At 39.8% G+C, this 26,345-nt stretch overlaps 1 protein-coding gene across 13 annotated transcripts in view; it reads left to right on the forward strand.

Annotated features, from left to right (window-relative positions):
- Positions 1 to 26,345, forward strand: part of adgrb2 (adhesion G protein-coupled receptor B2) — a 583,915-nt gene that overhangs the window by 40,641 nt on the left and 516,929 nt on the right. For 12 of the 13 annotated variants that reach the window (XM_030063542.1, XM_030063551.1, XM_030063555.1 and 9 more), the window contains exons 1-2: positions 16,964 to 16,977; positions 23,974 to 24,010. The exons of the other annotated variant lie outside the window; for it this stretch is intronic. The gene's annotated coding sequence lies outside the window, so the exon portion shown is untranslated. Of the gene's footprint in view, positions 1 to 16,963; positions 16,978 to 23,973; positions 24,011 to 26,345 lie in introns of those variants that run through there. 13 annotated transcript variants of the gene reach the window in all.

The raw sequence follows: 26,345 nt of genomic DNA on the forward strand, positions 1-26,345 counted from the left end.
TCCTGTATTACGATGAGATTGCAGCAGGCGATGTGTAGCGAGGAAGCCTCTCGCATTATTGGAGACACAAACACACACTCTTTCATCATAATGTAGACTAATATGGTAATAAAAGCAAGCACTCCTCAGAATAATATTATTCAAGCGGAGCTGAAAGACATGGCACTTGAGCATGGGAACGTGAGTGAATACATTGCAGGAATGATCAAAAAACAAGTACATCATTTTTGATTTTCACGTTTATTTATTTAGTGGCGGGGTTTTCACCATCATGGCTGTGTCACGCTTTCATCACGCAGTCAATAGAAAGCATCATCTCTTGGTAAGTCCCTGTGATCAGGGCAACATGAATATCAATACATGCATTCACAAATGTCATTATAAATGCTGTCTCTCATCTGTGCCTTATTGAGTACCTGTCAGAAACAATAGGCAACACTCAGTGAATGTTGTGTAATGTTTTCATGTGTGACTGTATATTTTTGTGCATGTATACATATGTGGGCGTTCACACTGAATGCAAAATCATAAATACTACACTGGCAACCTAAAAATCAACTGAGGAGCTCTTGGAGATTTTCAGCCTTCTAGTCCTTGGTGCTCACTCAGACTAAATGCAGATTAACAGTAACACAGATATACATGTTGGCCAAAATGTTAAAAAAAAAAAAAAAAAAATCAACACAGCTGAGGTATATTGATTTTCTATGATTGATTTTTGAATTGCATCTCTCACACACTTTATTTTCATATGATATGGCATCTGTATTTTTGTATAACCGTGCTAAACAAATGCTGTTTTGCAATGGGAATTTTGACTTGTTTTTTTTAGTCAGTTTTCTTATGGCTGTATATTTTATTAGCCTATCCAGGTGCAATGCAGTAGGTTGTATTTTAAAGAGTGATGCACCCAGTCAGCGATGCCGCAGCAGGTTCTTTGCCAAGAAAGGTGCTAAAAATACCTGTTGCCATATCGCTGATTGAGTGTGGTTGAAGTGCAACATACCTGAAAGTTTCAACCCCTAGAGGGCAGTGCAGCAGAGGTTTTCTGGCATTTGTGATTTAGCGTTGAGTTTTACTTTAAGTTCTATACATTTTTGTCAATTGTGTACAGTATTGCTACTACTAATACTACTACTGCCACTACCAGTACTACTACCAATAATAATAATGACAACAACAAATTGTGGTGACGATGGGACATTTTTGTACACGAGCTAATAACCATTTGGGAATAAGTAACAGACTTGCTAACTGATTTTTTTTTTTTTTTAATTGCATTTCATGTTCCTTGAAATCTGTTTTGGACCACTGGAAAGCCATTTTACCATCTAAAAGCGGATGCAAGCAGAAATGGCCATATAAATCTTCTTCACAAGCCTCTATGCTGGCCAAAGACTATATAGCATAATCTTCTGTTTTAGAAGAAAAAAGCAGTGAGGATGCTGAATTTCATGTTGTTCAGTTCACTGTCACCTGTATTTGAAAGGGTAGCGACATTGAAATGAACATGCTGTTCATTTGATTAGCCTGCCAGCTACTGTTTAGGTCACTGATGTAAACAAAATGATTTGCTACATGTCTGACTAGATGTCATTCTTTCCAGTAAAACCATCAATTATAGCAAAACAGCAAACCAACCATTTATTAAAAATGTCAAGGTAGTTCTTAAACCATGTATCTGTTGTTCATTTATATAACCTATGTCTATTTTTGTGTAGTCTACGATTACTGAAGTGGCACCCATAAACCTAAGAGTCGAACCCTTGGGTCCATTAGCTGACATGCAGCCAAACCCGGTCGCAGCGCATTCTTAATGTCCATAATTATTTTGACATTTTCCCAGCCCATACAGAAATGGCACCACTTTCCTTTTCTTCTGCAACTGTTTGTTGAAAAGATGGATATCTGCGCTGTAGCTCTGCTCACTGAAGCAAAGCATAGGCACCGGAAGGCAAAAATAACCACGATGGCAAATGGCTCGTCCAGCATTAGCTCCTGCAAATGTGCCTGTCTGATTTCAGTAATCATGTTTAAATTGACTTTGTATTACGGAATATGTGCGTATCATCACAGAAATGGCCATGCGCATTAGTCAGCCTCTATAAATAATGTTGACAGGCAGTTTGTGGTGAGCAGTTTGAAGAAAGAATAGGATATGTCCAGGATTGCATGTCTTCCCACTACTTGTCTGATAATGGACCCATTTACATTATATTCCTATCATGTCCACTATAAGCCATAAAGGCAAGTGGTAACACCAATAGCTGCAGCATTAGGTAAGGATGAAATAAATGTGTATTTCAGTTTTTCCATCACAAGTTGCTTAGATATTGCTTTGCTGCTTCTGTGTTTCAAGACATAAATTCTGAGTAAGCATGCTAACCTAAAGTGACACAGCTGAAAAACAGCAACAGAAATGGATCATAGCTGAGAATAAAACCGCTTCCTCAGTGTTTTCAAAGCTTTATCTCTCTCGATCCCTTTCTCTCTTAATCCTATCAATGTTCAAGGAAAGGCAGGGGCATGTTTCAAAGTTGGCAAGAACCAAAAGTGGGTTTAGAGAAGAGAGATGGAAGGATAAAAACAATTGACAGGACCGAACAAGGGACAGGACAAGGTACTGACATACCGAGGGCCTGTTTGTGCGGCAGAAGAGGGGTAGAGTGAGAAAAAGGGAAAAGAAAGTTGAGCAAGAGCGACACATCTTTTCCAACAGGACGTTGAACAGTCTCGGTGGTAGCGTGCACAAAGAGCGACAACGAGACATTCATTTTCGACGAATATTGAGAAGTTTACTTTTTCCTTTGTAAAGCTATCCTGCGCCTTTGCATTGTGCTCATCCGCTCAAGTTATTGCCATTTAAAAGCTTTCCTAAACAATCTTCGCATTCTTTCCCCCCCAAAGACTGTTGACAAACTTAGTGGAGAAAGTAAACTTCTCTGAGCGAATGCCTCACCTTGATGAAAGGAGCACGTTTGATAACTAAGATGTTCCTTAAGGCAACGATGACAATCTGAGCCCACGTGACAAATGTTAATAGAACTGTCACTTTCTCTGACGCCGTCTCTGACATTCTGAGCACCCCATGACATTTGTGTCAATGTGTTAAAAAGTATGAGCAAATGTTCACGGGAGGAATGACATTTTTTTGCCAGGCAGCTACAGCTGACGAGTGCCATCAATATAGAGAATGTGATGCGTGGATTGCACAGCAGATGGTTGTGAATATCTCACACCTTATGCCAAACAGTGGTGTGTGTGTGTGTGTGTGTGTGTGTGTGTGTGTGTGTGTGAGAAGGCACGCCTGACTTTGTGTAGGTGTATGATATGCAGGTGCTGAAAAGATGTGTGTTAATCACCATGTATATAGTAATTACCAACTGGGACCAAACATCAAACCAGCTCCCACATAGACCTAATTTGCATATATTATTTCTATTAAGTCCTGAACTTTTTTAAGAACAGGCAGCCACTCCATTATTTAGGAATAGAGCTTTAATGGTATTATAGTTTCCAGAAGTCATCGGTTTTCCTTTGCATAAATAATTATGTACAGCTATCATGCCATTAGTGTTTTTTCCCCCATTTCACTGGTCTCCTCAGTCACTTAAGAAAGACGTGGCAAAGAAATTATAACTGTATAATGTGATGCACCATTGATAAACTACTGCGTCCACAGCATTCTGCGCCATTACTTATGTCAAGGCCCCTTCTATTAATTTGGTGTCTTTCTTTTTGCCTAAATGTCTGGGTCATTCATTATCTCAATGCATTAGCTTTTCACGAGATGCTTAAAAGCATATTAAATGAAATGCTTCATCAATAAAGCTTTCGCGATGTCAGCTGCACTCCGTCTTTGTCCCCTCAGAAAAAATATTTGTAGGCTGAGGGGGGAAAACAAAAATCCTTGATGTTTTCATTTACTGTTTTCTGGAAAATAATGCTTGGGTATCAAAGAGGCTTCTAAAATGCTTGTGAAGAGCTTTACTAATGCTTGTGTATTCGTTTATGCTTTTTTTTTTTTCATTCATACTCCTCTTTGTTTCCTGCTCTGGTTCTGACTGAGGACTATGTACTAATGTGATGAATGACTTTGAATCACACCTTCATCATCACAATGGCACATCACAACACCGCCCTTTATTTCCTATGATCTACAGAAACTAAGCCACTAAGTTACCAAGCTGTTTATTTATTCTCTTCATAATGCACCTTACATACATACAAATTTACATATGTGATAAATGTTAGTGATACCTGATTTTCAGGAAAAGTAACTGTTATGAAAATGGCATTACAGATACCATATTTTTTGGTTAATTAATTGTATATGATTTTGTCAGTTACCTGTTTAAAACTGATGATTAAAAAACTGATAATAAAAATATTTTGTCAAAAAATAAATGAGGAAAGAAAAATGAAAGAAAAATTCAGTATATTATATATAAAAGGTCAGTATATTCAAAGCCAAAATCTATTTCTTTTCTTACAAATTACATATGTATATATATATTTTTTTTAAATTCAAGCAATTCAGTGGATACAGTATATATTTCAAATGCAGGTACTGGAAAATACCACTTAACTGTCAAAAAGTTTAAAAACATGTATCAGCTTTATTAACTATAGGTATTAGTCATATATTTTGCATATATGGATTTCATTGAAATCCATTTATTTCCCTTTCGTGGTCTGTCTTTTCCTATTCCTATTCCTGTCTACTGTGTTTTTGCATAATCTTAATTTGTGATATTTAATTTCCTCCATCATGTGCATATGCATTATCAATGTTATGCTAACAGTTTTCCAGATTAATTTAAGAAAGTTAACCGTACAACTAAACATCATATTCCCAGCACAGTTGATGGTGATGTGCAGAATATATCATACAGGGACAGATGCTCACATATAGATGAAAAACTGGCTGTCAAACGTCTGGGCGTGGATGTTTGTGTGTACAAGTAGTTTGTGTGCATGCGAGAGAGTAGGAGAGAGATTGTGCATACGACGGTGGACAAATTAAGATTAGTTAATAAGGGCAGCTAATGGCTCCATCAACATCATTTGCTGTGTCTTTGATCTTTGTGAAGTATGCGTATAGCCACACCATCTTTCATCATCCACGGCAGGGTCAGCACTTTGATTGGCCAATTAGACATCATTATAACACTTTGGATTTGTGTGATCAAGACAACTTAGACGGTATTACGCACACACACTGGCGAATTAGCAGAAAGCGCCACCAGCAACATTTGGGTCAAGTGGTTTTACTCGAGCAGGAACTTCAGGAAATTCAGGAAATCATGTGGAGGTTGTAGTGAGCCTTGTGTTTGTAGGCTGAATAGCATGCTATGTGTTTTAGACAAAAATCATCTTCTGCCAATAAGGCTATAGGCTACAACATGAAAACTCTGACCAAACTATAATAAAAATATGCCTTTGAAAGCTCACACATACACAGTCATAACTGCTCCGCCTATACAGCCTTCAGCCCTAACGCTACATCTGGCTTTTGCTTCATCTATAAAATCATCACATGACCAAACCCTTTCACACCAATTAAATATTAATATTAGCCTACAGTTTGTTTGCATCAAGGGCAGAAATTACGCATGAATGGCATCATTTTCATTTTCTCTCGCTCTCCCTCCTCTTTTATCATGTTCATCATTACAGAGTTGAATATGTACTCGTACTGACTGTGCATCCTTGGTAATGTTTAAAGGGGTTTTTAAATTTCAAATTCTCTCTGTCTCTCTCTCACACACACACACACCGAGCAAGAGCAATGTCATTGTCCGTTAATCAGCAGAGATTAGAACAAGTGTGACAGTTTATTTATTGGCAAAATAAACAACTTTGTTGAAACAGAAAAAAAAAATGTTATTGTCAGGCTATTATTTAGAGCAGGAGGATAATTGCGCACATTTATGTAAACTCACTTAAGGTGCAAGATCAAAAAGAGTTCATTAAGAAAAAGAGAGAGATTGCACACTTTATACCTCCAAATAATTTATTATTGAGAGCAGACCTCATGTTGATCCCATTATGAGGGAAAATTACTTTAAATCAAGTGTTTTTCTGGCTTGTTGAACTGTTATAGCTAAATCTACACAATCTCCGACCAGACGTGGGTTTGATCTTACCAGTGCTCCAAAGATTAAATCGTTAACTATCAATCGTGTTGGTGAACGAGCGCGCATTGTTCTACACTCAGATTTGATCTTACATCACTTTGATAAATGAGGTCCAATGTGAAGACAAACCACAATGCCCACATCGTTCGCAATGATGAGCTCACACAATGTTAGCTAACACAAAGGTATGGACAGCAATTAAAAAAAAAAAAAAAAAAAAGTCTGAAAATGGAGAGCCACCTCCAGGAGGCGAATGTGAGAGCTAATGTTAGTCGTGCTGATGTATTATGTCCCATGTAAGGAGTGAGCATTGCATTGAAATAGGTGATACTCTCCCCAGTCATGTTGGCAACTAAATAGCCTTTTTTCATGCTGTAAGTAATAGTGCCATCAAAGATAAATGACAATAAAAGAGAAGGGAAATAAAAGAGTGATATGGAGTTAAAAGTCATCAAATAAAATAGTTCTCTTTATTCATGTAATCACTATTCCAAAGGTGGCTGTTACCATATCAAAGACTCATAATTCAAGTGTGAGCTGCCAGCTGATTTTATTTTTATTTTTACTGATATATTGATTTATTTATTTTTAATTTTTTGGTCACGCTTGTGTGCTAATGCTGTTTCTGGAGTGTGACACACCTGAGGCAGTCCTACAACCCTGCAGTGTGCAGTTTGAAGAAATCTTGCGTTTTTAATCTGAAAATAAAAACCTCTTTCTTAATAGCTGGAAAAGCTGACTTTTTGAAGATTCAAGATTTATATCCGGCAGCTTCGTTTCGCAAGAAATTGTAATTCACAGAGGAATGGTTTGTCTTTTATTGGAAGTAAGATTTCCCTACAAGGTGCACAGAGCCGGTCTTCTATTGCTTTTGATAAGGCAAAATAGTACCTCAAATGACTGAATCGACAATTCTCAATTCGTGAGGCCCATCTTTCTTTGTCTGTAATCCTTTATTCTCTCTTGTCTGGTCTTATACTGTCTCTCCTTTTCACAGAAAGAGGAGAGAACTGTTGCATCTGCACACTGAACAGTCAGCAAAAATTTGTATCAAGCTTGATGGGGAGTTTGCAGCTAGAGGTCGTGTGTTTTCCTCTCAGTCTGTTTTTCTGAGTCGCTGCAGGGGAGCAGGGAGGTCAGCAGAGCGGTGTCATTCACCGAGAAACAAAAGTGTGAACATGAAGTGCAACAGACGCAGCGACGTGTACTTTGTTTGTTCCTGGTTGAGGCGATCCGCTCACTCCATCAGCAAGTGTGAACAGTTAAAGGCAGGAGATATATATAGCTGAAAAAGAGAAAATGGAGGTTAATGCGTCATAAGGACAGGAGTATTATTGCTGCGGTGGCATATACTTTGAGTGGATACATTTAACGAAGAATCCAATGCCTGCTTTTCAGTGACAACGAAGATGCTGGTTGCTTCCGTACTCAAGTGCTCAGTGCTCAAGGCTAAATAAGAGAGCTTCATAGTTGCAATAACAGAGAGGAGATGAGATCACTGGTCATGAAAAGCAGGCCGATTTGACATACCTAGTGTCTAGAGTGGAAACAGAGCTGGATGCACATGCAGAATATCAATGTTAGGAAAGGGATTATTATATTACATATTATTGTAAAAGGTAGCAATCTGCCCAAAATGTGCAATTTACCATTGGCTGGCAAAATACAGTTACATAAAGAGTGCTGAATAACTGTAGTTAAGAAAAATAGGAGTACATGTGAACAACTGCACAGATAAAGAAACACATGAAAACACACACACACACACACAGTTTCTCTTCCCCACCTTACCTTAACCCCATGAACTCATCTGACCTGTGATCCCTTGTCCAATCATCACATCATAAGGATAATGCTGTGGCAATTCACATCAAAGCCCGGGTGGGTTTAAGAGGAAGGTAGGGTGCTGCTATTACCAAATTCATGGTGAAATATGGTCATCAGTTCAGGGCAAGATTGCACATCTCTTCCATTGCTCAGAATGGCGGAGCACTAAGTGCCCAGCGCCGCGCTTTTTGCGAACAATTGCCCGTCAGTCTGCAGGCCTAGTGTGTTGAACTTCTGAGGGGAATTTAAAGTCTACCTTTGAATCCCATTTATAAAGCAGATATACAATGTGTCTGCCACCTGCTATAGAGGCATAAGAGACATTCAAGGTGGATTATCTCACAGAGGATGTTTGATGTTACTGTGTCTGTTTTTGTAAACAGGCAACACAAGACTACTACCACCCACTCATCTTCAAAAAAAAAAAAAAAAAAAATAGAGAGAGAGAGAGAGAGATAAAGAGAGGGAAAAAATACCGTAATGTTCTTGATCTTTCTCTCTTTGATCTACGGCCCTTTTCATGGACAAATCCATTTGCCATGACCCAGAATGGAGCCCTCTGGAGATAGTTTGAGTAAAATGGAACTGAAATATAATAAGGGCAGAGGCAATCCAAACAACAATTTAGCATAAATGAAGAAGAATCGGGGTGGTAATGACTCTCTAAGTATCCACGCTTCTTTGGGGGGGCAAGCTGTCTCCTAGCAACAGTAGCATTGTCGGCGTGGAAACACTCGGCAGATTGGAAGCATTATTCACCGGGGCTTAATTAGAGGGGGAGAGATTAGGCCAGAGTTGTCTTTAATTGAGATGATGTGTGTGCGTGTGTTGTGTGTGTGTGTGTCAGTCCGTCAGTGTGTGAGTGTGTACACACGTCTGATTGCTTGCTATTTTGCATAGGTGGACTGTCTGTGTATATAGCATGTGGGTGAGTGCTTTTTGTATGCCTCTGTACTTATGACAGTCATATTCCATACAATAAAACACACACACTCTAGTTTCCCATAGCCAGACCTCTCTTTGCTGCTGGCACAGTGGCTTAACCCACTATCACTCTCCTATACTGGGAAAAAAAAACACTCTGGCCTGTTTGTCTTTCTCTATACCAATCACAGTTGTCATGGGCAGCGCTAAGCCCAGGATGTAGTGACAGTGCTGTAGCAAAATAGTGTGTGTGTGTGGGGGAGGGGACTTGTTTTGATGCTCACTGGACTCGTTAAAACCACAGACGTTTTAATAGCTCTATGTTGGTGTTACAGAGCATCATGAAACTGATATCACGGAGGCTCGCGTGAAGTGGAATGTATCGGGACATTGGTACATACATTCGAGCTCAGTGGTTGCTGTTGTTATTATTTCACATAGCAATGGAGATTTAGAAAACACACAGACAGTGGAAGAGGTGGCAACTGAAATAGTCGCCCCATGGCAGGCTCATACCCACGCCCAGTGAGTCCGACTACACATGCTCCACATATGCATGTTCTGGCTTTGCCTTGTTATTGAAATTCAAATTAGCGGCACAATGGTTAATTTTAAGTGCACCCTCAGCCCTGGACCGTTGGCTCACAATGGTTAACCTTCAGGACTCAGAGCAAATGGAAATGAGAAGTTTCCTCACAAAGACTTTTAAACCGTTTTTTAAGAGCCTCCACACAAATCCAGTGTATCCATAATATCCTTCCTAATATCCCATCCTTATGTGCAGAACAGGTCCTTTTCACTGCGGGAAATCATTATGTTGTGATTTCACAGGAGAGAGAGAGGGAGAGACAGAAAAGTTAACTCTGATATTCAGGGCAAGTCCTAGTGACATGTAAAAGTCCTATGGTGACCTGACCAGTAATCATATCACATTGCTCTCAGTCTTTAAAGATTCATCAACGTGAGCCCAGATGTGTTGGGACACATATTCGCATACACACTGTGACATTTTCTTTGAAACAGCCAAAGAAATACACAAAGTAATGGACAGAAATGGCTAAGCAGCTCGGCACTCTGGGGTGATCGTATTTTAAAGGGGAGTGAACAGGCCATCTTGTCAAAATGGGGATCACGCTGAGTGTGGACTGAATGTTGGATAAATGTGCCTGTCCAGGGGCTGATATTAAATTTCCAGGTGGCTTGAACCAGAGAGGAAAGTCTTGAAGGAATGCTGACACAGTCAAGGTTTTCGCAGAGTAATACAAAATCCACATGACCAGAATGTCCACTGCAATTCTGATGGCACATGCTGTGTTAATTTTTTTTTTTTTTAAGGAACAGTTCATCAAATAATAATAATAACATTAATAATATCTCAGTTCCCCCCTAGTGCAATTTATTTATCCAGGTTTGTGTGATTTAGAGAGGTTTCAGGTTCATTGTTATTCATGATATGGTGTGGTATCCATGCCATTGTATTTGGAGAGCTGTTGCAGGAGTTTTTTTTAAATTTTTTTTTTATTTTATAAGATTATTTTTTGGGGGGATTTCTGCTTTATTCAACAGTCACAGTGGAAAGAGACAGGAAGGACAGGACAGAGAGAGGGGATGACATCCAGCAGAGGGTCTGGACCAGATTCAAACCCAGGCTGCTGCGGCTAAGCCTTTATTGCATGTGGTACGCGCTCTACACAGTGAGCCACCGGGGCACCCCTGAAGTTTCTCATGTAAAATTTTGACAGTTTGAGCTCCATTGAAACAAACAAACAAACAAAAAAAAAAATCTAACCCCATCGTACTGGGGTGAAGGAGATGGAAGAGAATGCCGCAGGCTGGAAACCGTACCAAATCACACAGAAACTGTATTGATAGACTGCACTGGGAGTAAGTGGAGAATATATATATTTTTTGTACCATGGGTGAACTGATACTTTAACTGATTGGAGATTTCTAAACTTATTTAGATAGTTTTGATTTAACTTTTTTGCTTCACTTCACAACATTTGCATAGTACAGCAAAAAGTAACTTTGGTGAGTCCAGCTTTCTCTGAACGCTGCATCCTGCTGTTTAGGGTGGAAGTTTTGTGTTTTGATGTTTTAGATTGTTCGCCTCCTGTTTTCCCACCAGTGTGTTTACCTTACCTAAGTTGAATCGGAGCCAGTTGGGCAAAATGATGAGGTCTCAATTGGGAAGTGGGGAACGTTCCTTTCTTTTACGGCTCTAATACATGATTTAGGCCGATAAGATTAATGTATATTTACATAATCATCTTGCATAATGCAGCTTTAAATATCCATACTGACATGAAAACCCAATTCTTAAATAAGAATATAGGTTTTTTGATTTCATAACAGGATTGCAAAATTAAATGCTGTTGTATTATTTTAATTCATCTCAGTGACCTTCTCTCAGTTATTTGTTTGTGCTTGATTCATCTAATTGACTCATTTGTATGGGAGGAAATTGACTATAAAACCTGGGCGAGTTTGCCTTTAAGACAAAAGGTAAAACTAGGAAGAAAGTAGAACTCTGGCATTTCCAACATGTAGGTTCGATATGCCTTGCCTCGACCTTTCCCTGTTCTACAAAAAAAGAGACAGGAAACGTAACTGGGCCACATTTACGACCTGCAAAACTCTCTTCTCTCTCTGTTGCTCTTTTACGCTCTCCCCTCTCTCTCTTGCTGTCAGTGTCTCGCACAGAAAGTAGATGACCAAGGAAATAATGTGGAATGACCGAGCCCCTTCCACACCGTAATTAAAAGACGGCCATGTATGGAAATGACCTTATTGAGAGAGCCCTGATTAAAGAGGAACTCTCTCTCTCTCTCTCTCCTCTTCGAATCATCTCCTCTCACTCTCTCCTCTCATCTCTTCCTCCTACTCTCGTCTCTCTCCTCTCTCTCTCCTCTCCTCCTCACTCGTCATCTCCTCGGGGTCTCTCTCATCCTCTCTCTCTCTCTCTCTCTCTCTCTCTCTCTCTGTGTGTGTGTGTGTACTGAAATATCTACCTCTCACTTTTTCTCTGCCTTTTTCTCCACTGTAACACATAGAGGAATAAATATGCAGTGTGTGTGTGTGTGTGTGTGTGTGTGTGTGTAACAATGCAGGAGACAATATCCCTTTTTTGAGTGTGTTTCTGTGACAGAGAGAGGGAGAGAGACAGGAAAAAAAGAGAGGCAGATGCAGTTTGAGCTTCTCCCTGTCCATTTCCTATAAAGGTTACATTTCTCTGAAGGTGCACTTTCTGCCTTTCAATTGTACTGTGTGGTTCATTACCGCAGTGTGAGTGGCCGTGGCATGTCCACCAAGATAAGGTGGCTTCATCTCATAGCCTTGGTGTGCTGCTGTTGCAGCTTAAATGGCAGTTTTGGCTCTTTGGCATCAAAGAGACACAAGAGAAAATGAGATGAGATGGGAGGGAGGCGAGCCATTGTTCCACATGTGTTACAATGAAAAAAATGGAGGATTAAGTCTCTATACTTCACTCCAACTTCACCTTGAAAGATTCACCCAGATTGGAAACCCCTCAAGCCTTGCCTGCTTCAAATGAACTTATGTAGCAGTAAGATGGAGATGCTCCTCTCGCTGAAATATAAAATGAAGAAACTAAAAGCACCTTTTAAAGATTGTTCCTCTATTATTCAAATCCCCAGCAGGCAAAAGAGAAAAGGAGAGAGCGGGGAAGTGTCACAAATTCTGATCAGATGTGATCAAAGGTGCATTATACATCACAGTAGCTAAAAATGCACTCTCATTCCTTGGCACTTCTGGGTCAGGGAGCATTTAGATTTGTCTGTGTGTGTGTGTGTGTGTGTGTGTGTGTGTGTGTGTGTGTATGTGTGTGCACGTGCATGAGAACCAGTGCCAGATGAGCAGAGAAATACAAAAAGACAAAGAGAAAGATGTAGAGAGGGCTGGCAAGAGTTAAGCCAGTCATTAATAAGCATGCTCGCACGTGTGCGCACACTCTCTTGTCTCTGCATTCATGTCCATTTGTGTGTGTCGCACTGCCTGAGTGCCATTGTCTTTCTTTATTATGAAAGCTTTTCAGACACCTGAGCTTTCACTGGTTCAATTCAGCCTCTTTATTGGCCCCAGATGTCCATATGGAAATGATGTCAGACTACAAGCACCAGGAACCAATTTCTTGTAATTTCTCTGCTCTCTCGCAGTCTGCTGCTCACTGCCAGGAAACAGGCACAAGGACAGACGACAGCAAATACAGCAGTGCCACCAGCCGCATAAATAAACAAGCCAGGAATTGGGGAAAAAGACAAAACAGGATTCACTGAATAACCAGGGAAAATGAAGACAGGAACAGAAGCACTTTAGCTCTGTGAAGGTCTCGCTGTATCACTGAACCACAGTGAAGACGATGAATAAGCACAAAGAGGTTCTGAGGTAACCAGGACTTCCGTGCACAGCAAAATCTTTAGCTCCGTGGAAAAAAATCAGTGCTGTTGTGTATCAGTTCATGTAAATCCGCACCCATTAGAGGTTTTGAAGTCTCACCCAGAGACAGCGTCAACTCTTGTCAATACAAAACAATTGTCACTGAAAGCTGTACGCTCAACACACTAAAGATCTATTCACATCAAATACAAAATTACAGCATTCAAAACAAAACTATGCATTTGTTGAAACTAGGTCAAATTGTTTTGATAAAAAAAAACTTGTCTGTTGTGTAGTGGAGGAGCTCAGTCAAACCTGAGATGCAGTTATGAGAAGATATGATTTGGAGTAGACAGGCTATTTTGTTCCCTTTCATTTAGGTATCAAAACCTTTTCTGAAAATGATGAAAATTTGTTGTGAATATGGTGTGAATACTTTTCATGCAAAAAGACATCTTTGCAAATATATATATATATATATATATATTTTTTTTTTTTTTTTTTTTTTTTTGTGTGATTTATTCACATCAGAGTTGGTGTGAATGGACTAACACTGATAAATGTGGTAAAGTAAAGTAAAGCTTATTTGCACATGTAAGCAGGTACACACCATAGATAAAGCTAACAATAATGATCTTAGGTTCTATAGCCAAAATAAGAAAGGAATATAAAAACAAAGTTTAAAAAAAAAAAAAAAAGTAAAGGGACATCAAAAGCAAGAGATAACAGACCAGAACATGAGAGCGAGTCTGTAAAAGTGAGTTTTAAAAGGTGATTTAAAAGATGATAGCGACTTAGTCAATTTAAGCTCCTTCGACAGGTTCTTCCAGAGTCTCGGGGCCGTGATAGCAAAGATCAGCTGCCTCTTACTTCTAAAATGCTTTGTGGAGCAGCCAGTAACAAGCTGCCTGAGGATACCAGGGTCATACGGGGTTAAAGGCTGCTTGTGTGTATAATCAAGATCTGGCATGTGTAACTTTGTATTTATGTGTATATATAGAGCTATGCACACTGCCAAGACTGCTCCAGTTGACTCACACACAGATGATGTCATGCAAAAGAGAGACAGTGATTGATTGCAGAAGACTTTATGAGGATTTCAGTTGTTCCATGCTGACTTTTTGACTGATAGGTTAATAACAGCACAAATACTGCTGGCTCATTATGGAGGAATAATAATAGACAGCGACCTCAATGAATAAAAGACAAATAAATCTCCTTCATTGACTCTCAGGATACAGTGGATGTTTTGTGTGTACAAATAACAGTGAGCACGTAACACACACACACAGTCACACAAATGTTCGCCGTCTCTGAAACATTTTCTCCAAGACAAATGTGAAAATGTGAAAATTCGGAACTCTGCAGCGATGAGTCGTTTGCACTTAGTGTCAAGGGCATTTTGGTCAGGATCCAAAATTTTCCTTTGGGCTGTTTGGGTTGCAGGGCTGTTGGCTGCTGAAAGCAGCTTGACCCTTTTTCTTTCCAGCACTTCATGGTGGAATATTGATGTGCCATGTGCTCACCCCTTTTTCAAGAATTTATCATGCACTATCGTTTACAAGAATATAATCTGTTGGCCTGCAGGAGAAATTGTTGCTCTCATAAATTTGTCCATATGTCAACAAATAGCCTTAAATAAGTGCACAAACATATTTGAGATAATCAGTCAGTGTTTCTGTTTTGTGTAAATCACATAGGTGACACTTATTTTGCTGCAGTGTTGTGTCGCAGTGCCACCTCAAAGCAGATCATTTCTTGGAGCCATAGTGGCGATTGAAGGAGAGAAGGACACCAAGCCTGTGATGGCTCAGTATCCTTCCTCTGTTTTTCTATCAGACAGCAATCAAACAGTCAATCAGTCAGCCAGCCAACATGTGCAACTCACTGTCTTAACCACAGCACTTGTGTGTCTGTGTTTGTTTGCCTCCTCCTGCTACATCAAAACTAAACCCTTTTTCCAGTCCCTCCTCTGTCTGTAAGCGTATTTCTACAGTACGTCTGTGTGATCTCATTAGACCAGAACAACAACTGGCTGCCAGGACAGAAGAACAAAGTGCACCAGAGGTGAACAATAACAACACCAGTTCCCAGCCACAGCGTTCACACCTCCTATGGGTGCGTTCTAAAGGTTGAGATGATGAAAAGTAAAGTAACACCCCCGGGCACAGCCTCTGAACATTGCCTAGAGGCTACCAGAGTACTGCACGCTCAGCAAGTCAACTAGAGTTAGTGTACATTGTGCCCTATTGCCTCAAAAATAAGGATGAGAGTTTTGCTCCAAAAGTGAGATGCAACGCCTGAATAAAGTGATTCTTGCTGAAGGATTAATAGGACAAAATTGGAACACTTTCTGGTACAAAAACAAAAAATTCCTTAGATGTCAGGTAGCTGATATGTTTACATACTAGACCCTTTATATTGTAGAGCTCTCAAATGCTTATCTGAACTACAGAATTTCTTTTTTTTTTTTTTGGATATGTACTGGATGTAAACTGCTTTGCAAATGATGTCTTCAGTTGTTAATAGCTGTGCTTATACATATAACTTTGCTACATTCACACAGATTTATAATTGTGCCTCAATACAAATTTCAAAATCCAAATTAAGGTGTGTGTGTGTGTGTGTGTGTGTGTGTGTGTGTGTGTGTGTGTGTGTGTGTGTGTGTGTGTGTGTGTGTGTGTGTGTGTGTGTGTTAGGCCAGTCACGATTGTCCTGACCAGAAGAATTCAGAATAACAATATTATTACAACATCTATAGACAATTTGAAGAAAATAATAATGAATTAAAAAATGAATTGCACTCAAAATATGAGTGGAGGGAGGTGGAGAAAGTCTTTAACCACATGAGGGGTGTGTGTGTGTGTGTGTGTGGCATTGTCATCGGGGGGAGGGAGGCAAAGCAAGAACGGAAAGAAACGGAAATGATTTAAATACTGACAGAAGTATTTAATTTTCTAAATATCTTGGTTATCATTCATACTGGTATATCCGCACCAGCCCAAGAGTCTCAACATGGCATCAAGTCTACGTGAGGTCATACACTCTGATTGGTTGATCATATGAGGATATCCATGAACAGGAATTCAGTGACACACACATCAATGCAGAGGTAAAAAGCTGTGTCACTGTATTGTTTCTAAAGCCCTGATGAAGATCGTCGGTGGTCAAAACCTGTTGGCTTTTTAATGATTTAGCCACTGTAATAAAGGCTACAGTATTTCCTTCCTGATCATTACGTTTTCTGATATTTGCATTTGGAGTTCCTAGATCGCCTTCTTGTGCTCCGTTTCCAAGAGCATCGGACACATTCTTGATCTTTGTTTGATCATATAGAGCAACCACTCATCTTTTTTTCTGTTTACCATGTTGAAGTTATGTTGGACTGTAAAATGCAATAACTAAAAAAGACTAACATATATTCAATACTACACATTCACCAACCGCAATGTAAATAGAGTTCCATATGTTGTGGTAAGGAGTTATATCTAAATATCTTAAAAATATCTTAATCATGACTTAGACTGTCTCTCTCTCTCCTTCTCTCTCTCTCTCTCTCTCTCTCTCTCTCTCTCTCTCTCTCTCTCTCTCCAGGGATTGGGATGTTTTGGGCTTTTGATGAAGGCTTTGGTTGCAGCGACGACAGAGTAATTAAAGGGATTGATTGCAGCAGAGGGAGAAGCAATACAATGTGTGTACAACACACACACACACACACACACACACACACACAGAGTTTTGCAGGGGATACATCACTTCCACTCTGTTACACAGACATTTGGAATTAGAGTGCTAAATGTACGAAGTCAACCCAACATAAATCCCCAATGCTATGAAAAGCCTGAATTAGTACCGTGTAGTCTAGAAAAAGAGTTTCAGGGTGGAAGGTTTATCTGAAAAGGCTCTCAGAATCGTCTGAAGGGAGCATTGTTCTTCGATGTTGAACAATGCTGCATCCTGGGATTTTGGATGGTTACTGTATGTGGACATGGTGCATCAACACCAATGCTACCAACTCAACTCAACTTTAGTTGTGTAGCTCTTTACACACAAAACAGTTCATCCAAAGTGCTTTACAGCACACACAAAGGGAAACAAAAACAAAAGCAGGAAACAAACCCAATAGAAGAGAAGAAAAATCAGGATGATAGTAATACTGATAATGATAATTGTAATAATAATAATAAAGGGACAAGGGACATGGTCACACAGAGCCTGATGAGTAAAAGTGTTTTAAGATGACTCTTGAAAATCTCACTGTTGAGGGAGAATTGGATGGTGAGAGGAAGAGAATTCATAGTTCTGTTTCAGTGATACAGTAGAACTGGTCCAAAAAACACTTTGTCCTGGATCCTGAGACAGACAGAAGTCTTTGGTCAGATGATTTCAGGTCTCTCATAGTGTGATATGGGGCCAACAAAACCATTTAACAGTTTGCAGACAAACATCAGGATTTTAGAATCAATTCTTTAACTAACAAAGAGCCAGTGTAGGTAGGGAAGAGTGGAAGTAATGTGCTCAATCTTTTTTTGACCTTGTTAAAATTCTTGCTGCTTCATTGTGAACTAGTTTTAGGCCAGATAAACAAAACTGAGTGATAGCAACATATAATGAGTTGCGATAATCACAGCAGGACTATATGAAGACATGGATGACTTTCTCCAGGTCAGAAGTACAGAGAATTGATCTGAATTTGGAGATGATGCAGGGCTGCAGGAGCTTAATTTTACTACTTGATTGATTTGTTTATCAAACTTCAATCCAGAATAAAATATGACTTCACGAGTATTTGCATGTGATTTAACAGGGCTTCAAAGGGCCAAGATGAGGAGAAATAATGTTGGTCACATGCTGTGGTTCAAATAAAATAATTTTATTCTCATTGAGCTGAATAAAGTTTGCAGCCACCCAGAATTTAATATCTTGCAGACAGATGTTGAGGTCAGTTAGTTTGTTGTAGTTATTAGGCTGCAGGGGGAGGTAGATGTGTGTGTCATCTGCATAACATTATTGCAATGTATTGTGTTTGTTAATGTATGTGGCCTAGTGGATGGAAATGGTTGGAAAACAGGATTGGACCAAGTGTGGAACCTCAGGGGACATGGGCTCTGTGGAAGAAGAGTTATAGAGACACTAGATGACCTGTTGGATAAATATGAAGGTAGAACGAGAGACCCCAGTCCATTGGTGTAATCTGTGTCTGAGAACAGATTGGATCCACTGTGTCCAAGGCTGCTTTTAGGCCTAGGAACCAATTGCTCAGGGGTTTTGGAAAGAAAGGGGAGTTTGGAGATTGGTCTGTAATTATTGAGGACTGAAGGATCTAGATTGTGTTGTGGCTGCACAACTGCATGTTTGAAAGATCAGGGAACATGGCTGGTTTCTAGGGAGATACTGATAATTAAAAAAAAAAAAAAAAAAGGCTGCGTAACAGTACAGAAGACGATTAGACTCTTCTGTTACTTGCTTCTACCTGCTCGTACATGATGTCCACATTATAGGTGACTATCTATCAAAATAGTCTTTTATATGTTGTCCATATAGCCCAGCCCTGTAGAGGGGCAAGAAATAACAAGACAAGACAAAAATAAATACAAAAAATATTGTTTTTGGACCCCCTACACTGAGAGCCCTCTGTGTTGGGGCTCTGACATAGAACGCTTACTTGTTCTCTTTCACCTGTGGGAAATAATGGTTGAGAGATGATTATCCAATGATCTAAAGCTACACTTCTGCTCATAGGGTGTTAAAAGGCCTGTGATATACAATAGTTTGCTTCTAGACCATAAAAAAATCTTACAGGCAATCCTGAAATATACTCGTAGCTCACAGAGAGAAACTACTGAAGTAAAATACAGCTGATGCAGCCTCATGCCACTCCAGTTGAGTCTCACAGCCACATTCTGCACTAGCTTTACAGTATGGGGGAGGGAGTAAAGATGGGAATAAAGAGAATTGCATTTTACCAGCCTGGAGGGGAAAAAAGTGCATTAATGACTGTAGATCAGTAAATGACTGAAAAGACTTGTTATGAATAACGTGGCCAAGAGGGGAAAAAAGGCGAATGAAGTAAGGCCTTAAATAGCGCATTGGAGAACTAAATGTTTTAGCTGGAAAAGGAAGGGAACTGCATTTTGCTGTAATTTTTGAGAGGTACCTGCCTGATAAATAGGATATGATCCAGTTCAAGGTGCCAGCTGTGTTACCAGCACAGTTATAAGGCAATGAAAAGCGATGGCATGACCGCTGGTTTTGAAAGGCTGTGTTCGGGTCAAGCACAACCAGATTGAGCACCAGCCATTTTCCACAGCTATGGGAAGATTATTTGTGGCCTTGAGCAGAGCTTTCTCTGGACTATGACTTAAGAGAAAGACATCCTTGGTGGGGTCAGGAGTGGTTATTATTGCTCAGGAGGGATTCAATCAGTCGCAAATAAACAATTTTCTCCAAGACTTGACATGGGAAAATACATTTTGAAATAGGCCTGCAATTACTAAGTACTGATGGATCCGGATAGGCTTTTTAAGCTGAATAGGTGCCGTTTCAAAAGATAGCAGCAAAGAGCCGATGATTAGCAACTTGTTGATAACAGAGAAAATGATGGGGCAGGTTAACTCCATAACCTCTTTCATAAGGTTGGTGGGCAAATGAACAGGCAGAGGATATACAAGGTCTGGCCGAATTTCTGCTGAACAAATTTTATAAGATCTCAGTGGTGAGTTCAGAGTAAAGGAAAGAGCCGTGCATGAGTGAAGAGCAAAATGACTAACTATCTTTGCTACATCACAGTGGAAAACAGCACAAACCCTTCAAGTATTTATCTTCTCTACTCAGTGTTGTAGGTCGTCGACACTGTATTCATTACACAGTCTGTGGTCTTGAAAAGTGCTATTGGATTATGGATGTTTTTGGAGCTCAATTTGGAGAGTTGTTTGTGCCTTGAAACCTCAGCAGTGTATTTTACATTGGCATAGGTCAGCTGTGATCTCTACAAGCAAATCTGGGGTACTCAAATTAAATGGCTGCAAGTGAAAAAGGTCTGAGGCACCAACCCTCCCTCTAATCCCTATGGTCCTGCTAAAAAGAGCCAAAAAAATTGACTTTAATCGAAAAAATATAACTACAAAGATCCTTGTGTACTTGCACAACATGCAGAAACCGTAAAAACATTAAAGTCAACTGCAGTGTAAAGCAAAATTCTCAAAGGAAAACTTTGATGTTTCTAGAGTGTACATATCTGTCAGTGCAAATTGAGAGTTTTTGATGACATGCTAAAAGCTAAAAATGACTCATCTATCAAACACTATAGCACTATAACTAGAGTGAGGAACTGTCATTTCAGTTGTCATTTTCTTATTTAGCTGATGCAGATGAAAATATCCCCCAAGCAAAGGTTTCACTTCATTAACCTCGTAGCCACAGTGTTACGTGAGTCAAAATGATGGGAGCGCAAAATGAAAACATCAAAAATGTGTCACTGTCCAAATAGTATTAGAGATCACTGAGTGCTGCAGTGCATTAGCTAAAGCCACTGTGGAGAAAACCAACCAAACAGCCTGCCTTTTGAGGGTTGGGAAAGCACAGTGACAGACAGCATACAGCATAAGCCATTCAGCATGTCAAGAATATTATCAAAGACATAAACATCAATTACATATCAAGTTGCCTCAGTCTTGGCAATAAGAGACATGCCAGTGTTTTGAAAGCTGAAGTTTCAACAACTGTAGATAATCACAATCCAGCCATGCCTCATTTCTGTCAATAAAAAAAAGACAGAACTGAAAGATCAGATGTAAATAACTCCCTTTTTAGATTAGTACATGCATGCTGCAACATTGATTCTCCTTTTACCTCTAATATCAAGACATAAAAAAAGACAATTCCCAGTCCCCGGTGTTCTTTCTACTTTTTTCAGTGACTACTGAAGTCACTTGAATGTCAGAAGCAATAGAATTCAAAAGCAAAACGCCTTTCCCTTTTTTTTTTTTTTTTTGGTCGCTTACATACTCTGCTCTTCTTCCATGCGGCATAGGGTGTGAACTCTTAACGTTTCACTCAGTTGGCCTTTTGATCCCATACTGAGATCCACTTATAACTCACTTCATTAAATAAGTGCTCTCTAATTACGTTCCTCCGGAGAACCATTCAACGCATCCCCATGTGTCTTTACATATATCTTTCTTCTCTCCATCCCCTGTTCTTCCTAATTGGAATTCCACTTGTTTTCTTCACATATTGGGATTTTTTTTTTCTTTATATTCCCCACCGACTTTGTCTGGCCTAGCTTGTGTGGCTTTGTAGTACAGCTGTAACAATTAGTCAAATAATCGATAAGCTGCCAACTGTTAAATTAATCGCCAGCTGTTTTGATAATAAGTTCATTGTTTTGAGTCATTTTAAAGAAGAAATTCAAAAATTTCCAATTTCTCCTATTCCAGCTTCTCAAATGTGAACATTTTCTGTTTTCTTTCGTCCACTATGAAAGTAAACTAAGTACTTTTGGGTTGTGGACTGTTGGTTGGGACAAACAAGACATTTGAGGACATTGCCTTGGGCTGTGGAAAATTGGGATTAACATTTTTTTATTTTTTTTTTACCATTTTCTGACATTTCATGCACCACACAACTAATCGATTAATTAGTAATCATAAGTTGCAGCTCAACTTTGTAGTTGTCTGTAACTGAATGACCATTTACTGATGATCTAATTGATCAAAGCAAACTACAAAACAAAGTTACCCAAATTTGGCAGTGTTCTTTATTTCAGCAGTAAATAATGCTATTCCTGCTGAGTGTATTGATGCAGACATTTATCTGTGCACTTGCTTGACAGTTATCGCAGTTATTGTCTGGAAGGAACGAGCAAGCTAAGACATTGATAAACTGACAATGTTGGAGTAAGGCTTTGAAATGACAAAGTTGTTTATCACCAGGATATGTGGTAGAGTCTCAAACTGAGTGTGATCCTATGTTAATGCAGCTTTGTATGGAGAAGAGCAGAATGCTGGCATTTCAGCGCATCCATGCAAATGCCTGGGAAATGGCAAGAATATTACTCCAAGTATTAAATCACAAGGTGGCAATATTTACAAGTCACGCAAACACATATATATCGATAAACACGGCAGTGTGTAAAATTCATTGTGCAAGCCCAGTCACAGATAGAGACAAACAGAATAAAAAGTTTGACGTTTTCCCAGCAAATCCTCCCCAAAACATTTGTCACAGTGCTCTCTATGCAGAAACACAGATATTCTGACAGCTAAACTAGCATGAAGCCGCTGGAGACTCAGAGGCACAGTTGGTGTTACAATGACAACTTTGTCTAGCCAGCATGAACTTAGTGCCCCTGAAACATAATTTAGATTCCCCCTGGGAGCGTGCTGGTTGGGGCTGCAATGCTACCAGACTTGCTGTGTGTCTGTGGGTGGCTCTAGAATTTGATTTTGTCTTTACTGTGCGCCGCTGTCCATGGCCCTGATTATTATTCTGAGAGAAAACCATATCACAGGCTGATACATATTTCATGCCGCTTGTGTGTGCTTGTGGATTTCTCATCTGTGAATGCATGAGCCCATTCAATAATGTGCTTGGATTTTGAGGGCAATATAGTTTAAACCTGGTCCCAGACAGTTAAAGTGTCTCTATTTCTGTGCCCTCCACCCCTCTCCTCCCAGACCCTCCCCTCAGTCCCTTTGACTGTCTCTCGGTTTCAGTTCTATACACAGATGAAAGTGTATGTAGATATGAAGGAAAGAAGGTTAATGCCGGTCTGAATGCTCTGGGCCTGGCATCCTGTCAATCTGGCTGACCCGATGGACTCGCTGTGTGACATCATTGGATCTCTCCCACCCAAAAAGCCACACCATAGAGAGGGACACTGAGATGAGCGGGCCCTTTCTGCATACAAATGGCCTTTCTCACCCATACGCTGCATGTCAAGCGTAGCAGGAGCCAATCAGATCATAGATTTGCATTTATGACTCATGACAAGTAAAGACTCTCACTGTAATATCACCTGGTGGGCTGACACCATCACACCCAAAGCCTTGATCCGAGCTCCACTAAACTACCTATGCTCCAGCTAAACTCCTACAAGGTAAGAGGTTATCTGGCATTTGGAAAATGGAATAGGTCCAGTTTGATCCAGCTGGTGGACGCTTGGCATCACAAGCCCGTTGCTCCCAATGTCTGATATCTGTAGTCTGACTGATCTTAATTGAATTGACCACACAGTCTAAACTTCAGTATACAGATGTATTGAACTTTAACATAAGGACCTAAGTTTGAGTTTACATGGCGTCTCTGAGTTGAACTCCTGAGTGAAGTAACTCATTCTCTCACATTTGAATTTCGGTGAAATTGAACGAGGCAAGACTTAGCATCAATCAAGCTGAACTCCAAATGCGATCACACAGTGTGATATTAAATTATGCATTATTTCTCTAGATGAAGTCTTTTTTTTCCCTCCAGCAGATTTGCTTGTTAATCAAGGAGTTAAAGATGACATACTGCCATTCTGCACTTTATTCTGTATCTTTTATCTTCAAGCTGCATGTTTGAGACAGGTTTTCTTTTTAATAATTCAAGCTAACACATAGATTAATTTACCTTGATTAAACATTTACTCCCCTTTCTCTCTCCCATATTTTTTTTTTCCATCTCCCTTCCATTGCCTTGCTTACAGGGATACATTCGGTCTGTTGGAGAGAACTTTGCTTGAGGTAAACAACCAGTTTGCACCACCACCCACAGGTACCCATCCTTATCAGCTGTCAACAGGGCAGTCTGCCCGCTCGACCCCCTTCACCCTCAGCCATTCTCCTCAACCCCCTGACCTCCCCCACTCCCACTTAACATCCCATCCTACCCCTGTCAAGCTCCATGCTGATTTCATCTCCCCCTATAGCTTCACACTTGGTCCTCTATCTCTCTATCGCTCCATCTCTCCTTTAGTCCATCCATCCCAATGATAACACTTGCCCACTAGTGATAAAATGCTTCCCCAAGCCATTTCCTAAGCTCAAATGAGGCAGTGTCTGTGGAAAGATTCAAGGTTATGTCAAGCTCCCTCCCTGACCATCATCACCGTTACTGGTCAGTCACCCATCATTTTTAAATATTTGATTACCTTCTCTGACAAGTAGGGAAGGATATAGTTGATCAGACAAGAGTGAGGAGAAGAAATGGTGAGATAAGCACTGTCTGGCATGTTTCATTAGTTGTAGACTGCTGGAGAGAATCTTACTGGCTGTCCCTGAAAAACAAACTGTTTGTTAGCATTACTGTTAAAAAACATTGGGCGTTGCTAGTAGCGAGCTAAGTCATTAGTATCTGGTAAATGGCCCGTATTGATTTCACCAACTATATGCTCCCTTAATTTTCAGAATATTCAAGTATTTTGTTTATAAGCTGGTGCTGGGAAATGTCATAGTGTGACAGTAACACAGATGGGCTCTTGCGCCGGCTCTGGTAAGCCTGTGGCTTGCAGTCAGGACAAGGTCAGTGTAGCTGTAAGCAGCGATCTTAGTGTAGCAACAATTAATATTGCTTCCACTTACCACTGGGCTGTGTAGAGTTTAAAGTGTATTTTCAGCAGATGTTCAGTCATTGGTGGAAATTTGGGCACTGTTGGTGGTAGAGTACACAGTAAATGTTGCTTCCAGGTATTATTTACCACTGCAAACTTTAGGTCATTAACTTTTGTTTTGGTATATTATAGCAAAGATAAAAGAATAGTGACTTCTGTGCATCTCAAATCTTATATAGTAAGTATAAATGTTCTCTGATATATGGCTAATGTCTTTGTAGTTAAGTTAGTCATTTTTCAAGATGTATGTAGACTCTAACACAGTTGTTCCTGTGTTTCTAGTGGTGCCTTACTGATGAACATATATAATAATAATAATAATAATAATAATAATAATGATACATTTTATTTAAAGGCGCCTTTCTTGGCACTCAAAGTCACCGTACAGAACATATTTACAAAAATCAGAACACATTTAAAAACATCAGAACACATTTAAAAACAGCAGCAATAAAAATAAAGAATCAAAACAACAGAAGGAGGCAGAGAAATTAACATCAAGCGAGATAAGCAGTTTTGAACAGATGCGTTTTGAGTTGTGATTTGAAATGGGTGAATGAGTCAATGTTTCTGAGTTGGGGTGGTAATGAATTCCAGAGACGGGGAGCAGAGCGGCTGAATGTATAGGGGAACAGAGCAGTTTTTGTGCTGTAACTGGTCTTGCCAGATAAAACATCAAAGTGCTTGAGAACCACTGTCTCCGGAGTCTTATTCACACACAGCAAGATGATGTCTGTTACACCAGCTTACATATTTGGCGGTTATTGACAGGGTAACACAGAGTAGGTAGTAATTCTGATTCTTCTTGTGGTGCAGGACGCTCATTCTGTTTGCTTGGAAACTTTTTAAATAGCTTTTGTTTGGTAAAACGCCATCTTCAGCAGGGAATGCACAGCAGGACAGCTGCTGGCATCGACTCCAGCAGGATTACAATAAAAAGGGTCCTGCCTATGTTGAACAGAATCTTCTCTGGGATATGAACCAGTATCTTGAGTACTATAAGAATACTTTTTATCATATGTTTTTCTCCTTTTAGGAAAGTTAGGTTATTATCACATTATTCTATACCCTGAATAGCCCCAAACATAACTGTGCTATTATCTCAAGAGTTGCTTCAGCACTTCCCAAAGCAATCTTCCAGGCAGCCAAATGCAATCCACACTTCATCCCACTGTTCCTTAGTGTCCTGATCCTGACCTCACCTCTTTACCTCATATCTCAGTAACTCGGTTCTTTTATCGCTCGGTCCTCTTCCACAGAGACTCGCCTGGCCCTGCAAAGTTCCATGCATTGGAACCACTTTGCTTGAGTTCAGTCTGTCAATCCACAAAAAGTGATGAAACATATGTGCGCATACATTTCAAATAGTCTTCAGGGGTCTCTTCTCTCTGTCAAGATCTGTGAGTTATAACATTAAAAGGAGACATGTGGGAGAAACATGATGCAGGAGAGGATGCACATAAGCAGAT

The sequence above is a fragment of the Myripristis murdjan genome, chromosome 11, assembly GCF_902150065.1.
Source record: "Myripristis murdjan chromosome 11, fMyrMur1.1, whole genome shotgun sequence".
In the NCBI taxonomy this organism is placed as follows: domain Eukaryota; kingdom Metazoa; phylum Chordata; class Actinopteri; order Holocentriformes; family Holocentridae; genus Myripristis; species Myripristis murdjan.